This window comes from Equus caballus, chromosome 19, assembly GCF_041296265.1.
Source record: "Equus caballus isolate H_3958 breed thoroughbred chromosome 19, TB-T2T, whole genome shotgun sequence".
NCBI lineage: Eukaryota > Metazoa > Chordata > Mammalia > Perissodactyla > Equidae > Equus > Equus caballus.
In genome coordinates, this window is record NC_091702.1 from 28,652,650 (window position 1) to 28,666,510 (window position 13,861).

The 13,861-nt window shown below is 40.7% G+C and overlaps 1 protein-coding gene across 5 annotated transcripts in view; it reads right to left on the reverse strand.

The window, feature by feature from the left end:
* Positions 1-11,565, reverse strand: part of GNB4 (G protein subunit beta 4) — a 66,482-nt gene extending 54,917 nt beyond the window's left edge. The window contains exons 1-2 of one of the 5 annotated variants that reach the window (XM_023623339.2): positions 11,307-11,563; positions 9,235-9,338 (exon numbers count right to left, since the gene is read on the reverse strand). The gene's annotated coding sequence lies outside the window, so the exon portion shown is untranslated. Of the gene's footprint in view, positions 1-4,369; positions 4,549-9,234; positions 9,339-10,974 lie in introns of those variants that run through there. The other 4 variants (XM_070243286.1, XR_011429050.1, XM_023623337.2 and 1 more) reach the window with 4 other exon arrangements.
* Between the last annotated feature and the right edge of the window lie 2,296 nt (positions 11,566-13,861).

Sequence of the window (13,861 nt, forward strand, 5' to 3'; positions counted from 1 at the left end):
TTTGGTCTTGCTTTACCCTTTAAGAAATACAAGAATGAAATAAACACGAGGGTTGGAAAGGACAGCTTAAGAACCAGGCTATCTTCTATCCTGAAATACCCAGGGCACCTGAAAAGAGAGAGACTTGAAAAAAATTTTAATTTAAGGCTTAAATGCATTAATCTCTGTTAGAGCAGCAAAGCAGATGAGAAAATACCTACTAAGAAGATACTGTTTCACATATTTTTGGAATTAACTAAAAAAGGAACTTGAATTCTGAAATGCCAAAAGTGATTTATATATATTTATTTATATTGATATATGTATATATTTTAAAGAACTTGTGATTAAGTTTTCTTAAGGTACAACATGGTCAGGCCACATAAAGTCATAAATCAATCAACAAGAAAAAAATTTCTTTATCCAGGTATCAAAAACAGATCCATCTGGGGTAAATACTTTGGATAACAATTAGGGGTTTTGTCATTGAACAGGATATGTCGTCGTTGCAGAAATCTAAAGAGAGATGGTAAATTCCATGACCCAATAAAATGTCATGCATAGAAATACAAAATGAATACAAATTTACGGAATTAAAAGCAAATGCGTTTCGTTCTATACATTTTTACATTTGTGTGTTATAAATTAAATATGTGTGACATATGCAATGTTTTAGACTATTTGCCATTTAGAAAAGCTGAGTGTTTAATCATAAATTCTTTAACTTTAATTTTTAAATTAAAATTTTTTTTTTTTTGGTGAGGAAGATTGGCCCTGAGCTAACATCTATGCCAATCTTCCTTTACTTTTTGTATGTGGGACGCTGCCTCAGCATGGCTTGATGAGCAGTGTGTAGGTCCATGCCCAGGATCCGAACGCGCGAACCCCAGGCTGCCAAAGCAGAGCATGCAAACTCAATTGCTATGCCACTGGGCTGGCCCTGAAAAAGTTTTTAAATTATCCTTTACATCAAGGAAAGATATAAGAAGGGGAAGAAGTCTTTGAGGCAAGGCTAACAAAATCTAAAATTACAGTAATATCAGGTACGCCATGAAAACCTGATGCAGAGTGCATGTTTTAAATAGAGTGGACAGAGCTGGCCCCAGGGCCGAGTGGTTAAGTTCTCACGCTCCGCTTCGGTGGCCCAGGGTTTCACCGGTTCAAATCCTGGGTGCGGACACAGCACCACTCATCAGGCCATGCTGAGGCAGCATCCCATATGCCACAACTGGAAGGACCCGCAACTAAAGATACACAACTATGTACCAGGGGGCTCTGGGAGAAAAAGGAAAAATAAAATCTTTTAATAATAAATAAATAAATATAGAGTGGAAATGTCCTTTCTATTCTTTTAGGGTATCCTTTTAAATTCCTACATACACATACAGAGAGAGACAACGGGAGCTTTAAATGAATAGGTTTAGCTTTTTTCCAGGTGACATTTCAGAAAAGCTTTCAAAAAGATTCTTCTTCCTGCATTATTCCTATTGTTTCCATCCGTAGTCCTAAAGCACATAAGAAATGAGCACTATCCTGACCGACTGTCGCTCCAAATCATCATGTGATTCATCCTTCCACTCAACAAACATGTGCTTAACACCTACCCTGTACTAGGCACAGAAACCGACCCCCTCCCCATCAGGAAAGCTCATCTTCTCACGAGAAAGATAAGTAATAATAATTATATCAGGATGTAAGTGCTACAACAGAGCACATATTTAAAGTATTACATCACCAAAACTAAATGGTTCATGAGAAAGTAGCTGAACTCAACACACCAAGGATTTTGCTTCAACTTGATGCAATACATTTTGAAACCATTGCTGTGGATCCACTGAAACCATTTTTAGAATGCTTATATTTTTAGCCACACTACCTCTTAAAGTAACAAGTTCTAGAAACTCACTGTCAGCTATGGAAAACAGCAGGGTATTTCCTCTTAGTCCTAAAACTACCTTCTCTAAGTTGAGATGCCTCTAGTTTTAATATTTCTAAGAGTCTGTGAACCAAACTCTAGGAAAATAAATTATGATCATGTAAATTACAAGTCATAACCTTGTCAGCCTGTCTCTTCTCACATGACCCCACTCAAGCATTATAACCGCTTGGATTTCTTAATGGGACCACGTGTGGTCTGTTTCTGTATTATGTCACACAGTCTTATATCTCTTCAAAGGCACATAATTTGCTTTTGTTTTACCAGAAACAATCCCTTAAATTTACCACACTTGGTTATGTATTACTCTTGGCTATACCAAAAAAATTTTTAAATGAATCCCACCCCGAAAAGATGAAAATATGGCAACTGGGGATATCAGAATTTCATCCAAAAATGGTTGATGATGCCTAACAGGCGTGATGATGCAGCTTATTTGCTGACTTGGCTTGACAGGACAAAATGTGACTTGTGTAATCAACATATTCATGGAAAGGTAGCTACAATTCCATGTGCTCATAGCTTTAATAAAGGTAAAATAGCTCAAAGGTACCAATAATAAGTAGAAACAGAGTATACAGCACTCAGTGTATTTGTCCCTGTGCAGACTTCATTCTTTCTAACATAAAGCCACAATGCCTAGTCGCAAGATAAAACCCTGGAGGTTTTACTAATTAAAAAGCAAGTGTACATATGTGATTTTGGTCTGAGATGTACAGATGAACCAGTGCTACTTCAGGATCACACTTTATTTACCAAAATATCATGCGACTGCTGCCGTTTAGACCAGCTAATTAACAACCCAGACTAACGATCTGGGACTTCCCTCCATCCCCAACTCCTACCCCAGCACTAATGTTCTCAAAATCCATTCATCCAAGGGGGCTTACCTCCACCAGGTGGCTTGAACAGTGACTCATTATTAGTTACATTTAGTCACATTTTGTTTTATTCTACTGCTCTGATTTTCCTATGGTTGCTTTCACCCTGCAGCGCTATCACATATCCCAATACTGATCTTCAGCAGCCCTAAGGAAACACACAGTACTCCTGAAGCTTCACCATCCCTTCAGAATGTGTCTCACCACCACCTCTAAAAACTATAGTCACTGAAGGCTCAGTCAGCACATGACCATGGGTGAAATTCACATATCAACATATATTTCTCCCCTTCTTTATATCTTAAAGCAAGGTGCAGTTTTTGTGTGTTGTAAATTTTTTTTCCCCTCCAAAGCTTCCCTAGTGGCACATTAATAATTAATAAACATAATGAAATCCCTTGTTGATAAAGTTTTATTCCCATAAAGGTTAACAGATAACAATGAAAATTAGTATCTAAGTTTGAAAAAATTTTAAATACCAACTGCTTTTGCTTTTTACACCATATGACAAGGAGATCACCTTTTTCAAAAAGTTCATCCCTCCCACCAGCTTCCAGAGAGCCCATTTAATAAGTAATGCACATAATGACGATCCCTTGGCAAATTTCAATTTCTTTAAGTAATTAGCTGTCTACCATTTTTCCTCTTAAATACATAACTTAATTTACAGAAGTGTAGAAAGTAAAAAACGTTTTAAAATTATTTCCTTACAAAAACTATAAGCCTTGTCCCTATAAGTCTTGTTAACCATCCTAAACACAATGTATAATCTACGTCACAGGCCAGTTAGACAACAAAGCTGCCTTCAGCTTAAGCTGCATTACTGGGTTTTTCATTTCACATTAACAAAATACTTAAAAAGCCCAGTTTCCGTATTTTAAACAATTCTTGGGTAAAAGTGTTTAGGTGGGGAACTGAAAAAAATGAAGGGGAAAAAAACTTAGTCAAACCATTGCTAAACGAAACTATAAAAAATTCCTATGCAAGAGACCGGAGATTACTAGCTCTTTGAGCACAGGGACCACTGTCTTCATCTTTGTCTGTCCCAAAGCACCGTTCTCACTTTATGGTACAGATTTGATCAATTTCTCTAAAGCGAAAAACGTATCACAAGTTAGGTGATGAAGAAGAAACACTAAGGCTTCTAAAAACATGATATTTCTGAAGAGGTAAGAATGAATGTTTAATAAGTCATTACCCAATCGTTTATATAACAAAAAATTACAAATATAAACCAATAGGAGAGCAAAACGCACCTCCATACAATGAAATATTATGTAGCTATTAAGAAGAGAACTTTAGAGCTCTAAGTACTTGCAAAGACGCCAACGCCAATGATATCCCCTGAAATGCTCTCTCTCGCCAACGCCAATGATATCCCCTGAAATGCTCTCTCTTGGGGTTCCAACTGTAAGACAGGCATTTCAGAAAGTCTGCTCTTACCCAGCAAGGTATATACTGTTTCCTTGGTAATAACCGCACAGGAACCAACCCTGTTAAAGCTAAAACTGGGGAAAAAATTTTAAGCTGTATACTGCCTTAACTATTAAATAGGAACATTAAAGAAACTTACGGGGCCAGCCCCGTGGCCAAGTGGTAAGTTCATGCGCTCTGCTTCAGCAACCCAGGGTTTCGCCAGTCCGGATCCTGGGTGTGGACATGGCACCGCTCATCAGGCCATGCTGAGGCGGCGTCCCACATAGCACAACCAGAGGCACGCACAACTAGAACATACAACTATGTACTCAGGGGCTTTGGGAAGGAGAAGAAGAAGAAGAAAAAAGAAGAAGATTGGCAACAGACGTTAGCTCAGGTGCCAATCTTATAAAAAGAAAAAACTTTAAATTTGTACTATTTTCGCAAGTCAGTAGTACATGAGTGCTGAAATCATTTAACATGATTTCTACTTCAAAACAGATTAAATAAGATATAGTTCTCAGCAATTCTGGAAGAAAAGGCTCTATCCATAATGCATGCTGGAAAAAATGGCATTGAGCACACGTGCTGTGAACTTGCATCTTTTGTTCACAACTACCGCACCAAAGGAAATTCCTTGATAACCGTACCATCCACAGGACATTAGGGGGAAGGCTGTAGGGAAGCAGAATAGTTAAGAGTGCAGCCTCTAGGACCCACCTGTCGGGGTGTGAATACTGGCTTCTCCACTGGCATATGGTAACTGACACACGGAAAAGTCAACAAAGGTTAACTGAAATTACGACTACAGTTGAGAAGAGGATGTCTTTAAACTAAAGATGGCAAAATCCTAAAAACGTTTTAAAAGAAAGAAGTATATTTAAGCAGGAATTATTTTAAGTAATCAAAACACTTTGGAGTTAAATAGTTTTATTTTTTCATCCTAAGCCAGATATCTCTTTAAATCTAACTACTGCCCTTTTTCTTTTCATTCTTTCCAATCTTATTATGGTTAATTTAGAGGCTTACCTAAAATTAAATTTTTCACATCCTTGTAATTTCAAAGTTAATGATGCAGTTTGTGACCAAGGTTCTTCCATTTTTGTTTCTTCCAACTTCATCTCCTGCTTATTAGCAGCACCTCCACCAGAGGGCACACAACGGAGAGACGCAGTTGTGAAACACGAAGTTGACAAATTGTTAGCTTCCAGAGAAGCCTTAGCAGTGTCACCAAAAAACTCTAAAGGGCACTAATGTTAGAGGATTCTTGGAGACAGTCTTCTCCATTTGAAATAGCATTAGATAAAATACAGCAAAAAAGTTGGCAAGTATTAATTCATGCATTTATTCATTCAGTCAATAAATATCTAGGTTCCAACCACATGCCAGGCACATTCCGGGCTCCAGGGATTCAGCAGTAAACAAAACAAGCAGAACTTCCCGTTGTCATGGAGCTTTATTCCATATCTGTCTATGAGACAGATAATAAAGCACATCAATAAATAATTTCAAGTACAGATAAGTACTATGCAGGGAAAAAAACTGCAAGAAGCTAGAGGGTGGCAAGGAAGGCTATTTTTAAATAAAGTAAAGACCTCAATGAAATGGGTGAATGAGCCATGCCTTAAATGGGGGAAGAGCATTCCAGGCAGAAGAAACAGTAAATGCAGACCCTGATGCAGAAACGAACCTGGCAGGCTGAATCAACAACAAAGAGGAGGGTGAGGCTGGAGGGCAGCCAGCAACGCACAAGAGATTAGGGAGGGGGCAGGAGCCCAACCATGTGATCACGCGGGCCTCTTGACCACAGCAAAAACTCCAAATTTTATCTAATAGTAATGGGTACTGATGACTGAGAGATATAATCTAATTTGATTTACATCTTTGAAAGATCATGCTGCCTGCTGGGGGACACAGACGGGAAGCTGAAAGACGAATTCTTACTGCAGTAGTCGGTCTAGGAAAGATGGTAGTTTGACACAAGGGTAGTGGCAGTGGAGGTAATAAGAAATAGCCAAATTTGGAAGAATTTTTAAGTTAGAGCCCATAATACTTGCCAATGGAGAAACAGATGTAGGATGAGCTAAACAGCGGAATTAAAGATAACTCTTAGGATTTTTAGCCTAAGCAAGTGGATGGACGGTGGTACCATTTACTGAGATGGAGAAGAATAAGAAACTACAGCCAGTGAGGCAGGATGAAAACAGAAAGAGTCAGTGTCCTGGAAGCCAAGGGAAAAAATGCTTAAATAAGGAGTTATTTATCACCTGTGTCAAATGTGGCCAAGAGATCTAATTCGGCAAGACTGACATCCCTAGTGACCTTGAGAAGAATGGTTTCATGGCACTGGAAGGATAAAGCGGGTCTTTCTCTGGAGTAGGTTCAGAAGAAGATGGGAGATGAGGAGTTGAGGAGTAGAAACAGCCTTCATGGAACCTTTCACGGATTTTTTTTTTTTTTGATACAAACTAGCCTTATTATTTTTTGAAGTTTTATTTTTAAATTTCATTTTTTAAAATTTCAACGTTAAAGTTGAAAAAACTAGGATAGTGAACACTCTTATACCTTCCCCTAGATTCACCATTGTTATCATTTACCACATCTGCTTTATCCCTGTCTCCATATATATGTAACAACTACTACCGCTTACCCATATGACAGTAAACTGAGGCTATGTTGACCCTTTACTCCTCAATAATTCACTGTGTATCTTCCAAGAACAAGGACATTCTCTTATATAACCACAGTACAAGTACCAAATTTAGGAAGCCTAACATCGATATGACACTATTATTTAATATTCAGTACATATTCACATTTTGCCAGTGTCCCAGTAATGTTCTTAGGGCAACTGGATTCTCCACTCTAAGATCCAATCCAGTATTATGCACTGCATTTCACTGTCAGGTGTCTTGAACTTCCTTTAATCTGGAACAGGTCATTTGTCTTTCTTTGTCTTTCATAACATTAACATATTGGAAGAGTACAAGCCAGTTACTTTGCAGGGCAACTCTCAATTAAGGTCCCTCAATTGTTTCCTCACGATTAGATGTCGGTCATATATTTTAGAAATACCACAAGAATGTAATGATGTCCCTGGCTCAAGCACATCAAAAGGAACACTTTTATCCCACTTATTGGTGACATTAACTTTGATCACTTGGTTGATGTGAAGTTACTGTTTCCTCTCAGTCATTCATCTCTAAAGAGATCATTGGAAACCACATTAATGTTCTTTCCCCAAACTTTCTCTATTAGTAACGCCTGCCTGAATCAATATTACCATAATGCTTGCAAACCGGTGACTTTTCTAACTCTATTGTTCCTTCTACATTTTTTATCGGCGGGCTACTCGGAAGAGCTTTGTCCTTTTCCTTAGTTTATTTATTTATTATACACTTGTGGATTCTTATTTTATTCAATGGGGTATAATCCATTACTATCATTACTCATTTTGATGCTCACATTTTCCCACATTTGGCCGTTCAAGCTATCTCCTATGATGGCCTTCTGACATGCCGCCATCATTTTCTTGAACACTTTTTTACTTTGCGTTCTAGGCTCTTCTTATACTTTCCTGCCTCAGCTCTGGAACCAGCCATTTAGATCTGGGCACTAGGTGTGCTCACTGCGACAAAGGTGTCATTGCTTCTGGGACCTTTCATCAGACAGAGGTAGGAAATTTATGTACGAATGTAGGAATGTGTGTATATTTTAATCACAAATTCACATGGAGAACTCTAATTCCAACCCAACACCAGAGAGTTCTTCATTGCCTTCTTCCATATTTTTACTTCCCTTCTCCCACAGTGAAAACCCAGGCTCCCACAACATCAATGAATTTACTCAGTTGCTCAATCCTACACTACACGCAATACAGTTTCAGAATTGCTACATATCTACCACTATAAATAATAGCCTACTACACAGGGTTCCAGATTTTTGGGGGTTTTTTGGCAGTCCTTTTTATCTTTAAATTAAAGGTATATAGCCAAAGTCTTGTGTTAAAAACTGACTTGGATTTACTTTTTTTTTCTTCTGAGAGTTTATGTTACTCATTGAAATACAGTTGGTTCATTTGTTGCCGTCTGTATTAAATTTGGAAGGGTTTTTTCTCCCAAGCTTCTTAATTTTATCTTTGAACATATAAAACATTAACGAGTTTTCAAAACTCAAAACGATGCAAAAAGATAGAATCAGAGCAGTGCCCTTCCCTCCACCACCCCTTGCACTCATTCCTACCCACTCCCCGTAGGTAACTAACTTGTTTCTGGTTCCCTCTCCTGTATTTATTTTTGTTCTATCAAAAAATTATGCTTTCTCAACGTGGAGCAGAGAAATGGGGCAGAAGCCTGGATCATGAAAGAATTTTATTTTACGATGGGGGACATAACAGAATGTCTGTATAATAATGTAAATGATTCTGTAGAAACTGAAACTGAAGACGTAGGTGGGGTAGGATGATTGCAGGGGAAATATCTATCAAAATATCTTCTGGTTTAATTTGGGGGATACCAAAGGGTTCCCATATTCCCACATATGATTGCCATCCTGTTTGTAACCTTCCAAATTAGTTGTATCTATGGTTCTAGGGAACCCACATTAAAATGGGGTTAATATTTTGGAAGGATAATTGAGCTATCACTACCTGTTGATGTCAACAGGAGAAATTCTGCCCCAGCAAGAGGGAGGTTTTGAACTTTGAGCTAGACATTTAACCAGGAATAGACAGGTGAGAGGAGAATGGCTGCTCCGAGGATCTGTTTAATAACACGGACAGATAGCAACGATCATGCTGGAAAAACAAACACACATCTCCCATACATCTTGGAAAAATTTAAAATATGCTAATGAGTAACTGCGTGTCATTCCCCATGCCCTGGCACTGAGGCAATGTGGCACAGAAAAAAGAACGTGAATTTTAGAGACAGACAGGTCTGGCCTTGAATCACAGCTGAGTTACTTAACAGCTACGTGACCATGGGCAAGTTACTTAACATCTCAGAGGCACAGTTTCCTTACCTGTAGTACTGGAGAGCGTCTCCTATGCCGAGTTGATGTGAGATATAAATAGAATAATGTATGGCATCACCCCTGGCCCAGAACAGATGTTTAATAAATAGTTCCTATAATAAATGCAGATTAAACTAGTCAGCAAGGTAAAGAAACTAAAAACACAGTCAGTGCACTTCAGTAACATGCCTGAAAGAAATTACACCACCTCAGGAAGTATTTGGTAAGGGCAGAAAAATGTCCAACACTTAGTTCCAATTCTCAGTTTTCAAAATGTCCCAGAGTCTATTTTTACAGTGTAAAATATGTGCTGACATACTAAAGTGCCAATGACTTAAAAGAAACAATTCTGGGGAGATGTTGATCAAATGGTGCAAACTTCCAATTATAAGATGAAGAAGTTCTGGGGATCTAAGGCACAGCCTGGGGACAATGGTTAACAATACTGTCTCGTGTACTTGAAAGTTGCTAAGAGAGTAGATCTTAAATGTCCTCACCACACACACAAAAGGGGTAATTATGTGAGGTGCTGGATGTGTTAACTAACCTTATTGTGATAATCATTTTGCAACATATACGTATAGCAAATCATCACGTCGTACACCTTAAACTGACACAATGTTATATGTCAATTATATCTCAATAAAGCTGGAAAAATAACAAAAGAAGAATTCTACAAGTTAACCAAAACCAAGGACTCAGAATGACCTCCTAAATAATGCTCATGGCTCACAAAAAGACGAACCTACATGTATCACAAGCCCTATTAACCAATTTTATAATTTTATAAATCTATATATACAAGTTAAGGCGTTCAATAAAACGGTATTTTAAAAGTTTCTATTTCAGTTTCAAATTCTTCTACAAACAAAATGCAACATGGAAAATCTTAAAACGATCCTTAACCAAACACTGAAATATACAATATACTTTCAAAGCCTAGGATCAGTAATAACCCAAAAGCCCCTTACTGAAGTCTTAAAATGTGCAACGACAAAGAGACTCAAAGCACACAATTTTACCAATACAGACCGCCGTTTTCCTCGCCAGCTAGAAATGACTTCCCTTTCATCTTAAATAAGCAGTGTGTTCTCTATCCCTGTTCTAGAAGATGTCCTTAAAGGTCACAATCTCAGTTTGCAACACTAAGATGGACTGATAATAAGGCGTCCTAAGCAACAAATTCTGAAACGTTTTAAAAAAAACCTCCCGGTAGGGTGCTAATCCACACGAGCTATTTTGCCAGTGGCCGAGAGGGAGAAAGATGCATCCACATCTTTTACTAAAAGAGAAAGGGAAGGAGCAGAAGAAAAGGGAAGAGAAAGATGCAAAATAAGAAAACACTGCTTCTATAAACAAATGACAGTCTGTTTTTAAACTTTGGGAAATTCATTCCTCCTTTACCGAATAGCGATAAACATCAAAGTACAAGGCAATCACTTGTGTTTTGAAGCAGAAGAATGTGGAGAGAGAAGGAAAACATGTTATCATGTACTGAACTCACAAATATTCAAAATCCATTAATCGCTCTCCCCCCCTCCAAAATGCTGGGCATCATATCATTTCCAAAATAAATTGAACACGAAACCAAAAGACTCATTTTGAGCACTCAGAAGAGAACTTTTATGCGCTTTCCCAGCGCTCTCCACCCAATAACCCTCTGGGCAGTCCCGAATAACCGCTACTTTCGGGGTAAACAGAAGCTGGCGCTCCGAGACCCCTAGAGGGGCCTCGGGGCGTGGAAGGAACCTGGGGGTCCGGAGGCCAGGGACACGGACCGCCCCCTCGCTTCCCAGAGCCAGCGATCCGAGCGGCCCAGGAAGTGCCGGAGGCGGCAGCCGAGCGGCGGTCCCCGCGCGGGAGCAGAGCGCGACCGAGGCGCACCCGCCCCGTCCCTCCTGGGCAGGATCCGCCGCCCGGAGTCCTCCGTCCCCGAGTCAGGAGGGACCCAGCCGGCCCCGCGCCGCCAGCCGGGCCAGGTTCCGCCAGGGCGGCTCCGCGGGTCCTCACGCCCCCTGCGGGAAGCCCGGATCTCCTGCGGGGCGCCCCGACGAGCCGCAGCCCGCGCGATCGGCGCCTACCTGGAGGGAGCTCGGGCCCGCGTCGCCCGCGCGCTGCCTGGGTCCGCCGGGCGCCCCGCAGCCCCTCGCGCTCGCAGCCGGCGTGCAGAGCGCAGCGCACCGCCGAGCCCAGCGCCGCCGAGAGCCGCCGGCCACACCCAGCCCGCGACGCCCGGCAGCCAACTCGCGGCGCGCCGAGGCCGGGGCGGGGACGTGGCTCGAGGCGCGAGGCGCGAGGCACGAGGCGCGCGGGCCCGGCGGGGACGCGCCACGGGCGCGCGCAGCCCCCGGAGCGCGCGCGGCCCGGGCGCAGGGCGAAGGCGGCGGGGACCAGCGCGCCGCTTCTGCTTCCTATTTTCTCTCTCATTTCCTGCTAGAAGGAGAAGAAAAACATGAATTCCCGGACAGTTTCGTTTTCTGGTTAGTGTGGCGCCTGGACGCCGCAGCACCCTTCTGAGTAGCGCCCAAGTGATGTGGCCAGTCTCCCTCCTGGCCCCGCACAGGCCTCAGGGTGCTCGTGGGCAGGAGCGGGGGCTGAGTTAGAAGACCCCAAGGTCCCGTTTAGGTGTAACATTCTGGAATCCTAAATGTAAGAAAGTAAACTGAAGCCCAGAGTCATACAAAATTGCACCGTAATCCCAGCTCTACCATCGCTAGTTGCGTGGCCGTGGACCGTCTCAATTTCGTCTTCGGCAAAATAGAGATCGTGATACCTGCCTCCTAAAGGTGCTAAAATATTAAATGAGATAATGTTTGCACAGAGCCTGCCTCCAAATAAATGATCAATACTTGGAAGTTATTGTTACTATTGTCACGGAGGAAACCAGGCCTTCCAGATAACCCCGTCAAGTCGCTCATCTCTGCATGAGTTAAACATCATACGCCTCTCAACTGACTTTTTTCACATTTCTCTGGGTATTTTATGTTTAAAATGTCATAAAATGAATGCATCTACCCAGTTTGCTTCCTCTGAAGTCAGTCCCGCCCGGGAGCAGTTTTCCTCTCCCCACCCCCATCTTTCTTCTGCGTTAATTCCAGTTTGACAGACTGTTGCTATAGCATTCCTTCTCTGACGTCAAACAATTTAAAGAAACAGCCCTGGGTAACGAAAACTGCAAGGGAGTTCTTTGTGGAGTTTCTGTGCTGGAGAAAGGTTTGAACAATATCTTAAGAGAACTTGAACACCTCCGCAGCCTTCCATGCCTTCTTCAGCTGCTTCCCACTGTCCCCTGGAATAAATTTCTTAGTACCTTAAAAGAGATGATGCCATGATAAGCACATCTTGATTGCGACTGTGCAGAATATGTGACCGTTTGGTATAAAAGCCAGACCATGACAAAAATAGAAACAATCGTGGTCTTAGGATGATGAAATTATAGGTGGTTTTTTTCCCCCGAATTTTCATTTTCCCTAATGTGGGGTGCTTTTTACCAATAAGAAGAAAGAGGAGAAATGCCAAATCTTCTACATATCAAAGTGTCAGAAAAGTTGATTGGGACCTGAGGGGTTTGCATTTGTAACTGTTTATAGGTTTGAATGATTAAATCCTGAGCTTTATCATTGTCATTTTCAGGAGGAGGCAAAGGGAAATTATTGTTTAAGGAACTCCTGTTATGTGCCAAGCTCTCTGCTCTCATATTGCACTTAATTCTAATGACATTTCAATGTACATTTTATCCCCATTTTACAGATAAGGAAACAGGCTCAGTGAGACTAAGTCATTTATGTCGAGTCACACAGGGAAGGGCAGAGCCTTACATGGAACCCGGATTGGATTGACTAGAAAGTCCCCTTTCTTTAGATTCTTTTCTGTCTTGTTCTTGTGCGCCGGTGCTTAACAGACATTATAGGCCTTTGAAGGGTGGTTGGGTTAAGATTATTAGTTGAAAAACAAGTTGCTGGTTTTTAGGAAAACCCAGTGGAAAGTACTGAGATATTCTATTCCAGAAAAGATCAGGGGAAATATAGATCAACAGCTCTTAAGCACAAAAATCTGAAAAGAAGTCAGAAGTTTACTGACCTTTGTTTGAAGATTTGAGAATAAATTACACAAAATGATGACTTCTACCTTCCTGAAAATTTGATGTAGACAGAGAAATTACTAGAAGAATAAAGCCCAAGTACAAAAAAGGAAAGTTTAATTGTTATCCAAACCAGTCCAATTCCAAGAAGATTATATTTCTGTTTTGCCACATCTGCTGCATATTTTTCTGAAAAGAACACTTACTTGTTAAAGGACAAGCCTGTATTGCAAATCTGAAAGTGAAGCTGATGAAAAGAATTTCATTACCAGGAATAACTTCCTGAGAGCACAGGAATGCATCTAAGTGATCCAGCAATTAGTAATTTTTCAAATGATAATGTAATCCACGTAGAAAGAAAAAGAAAGAGAAAGAGAAAGAGAAAGAGATAGGTAGAGAAAGGGATATGTTATTAATATTTTTGAAGCCTACTGATTTGTGTAGACAATTGTAGTGATGTATCCAGCTTCTAGTGATTAAACCCAATGTTCTTGTGTTTGGGTGCCACTGGCCAACATTTGGATTTCTAACTCATTAGGCCCGTGTTCTCATCCC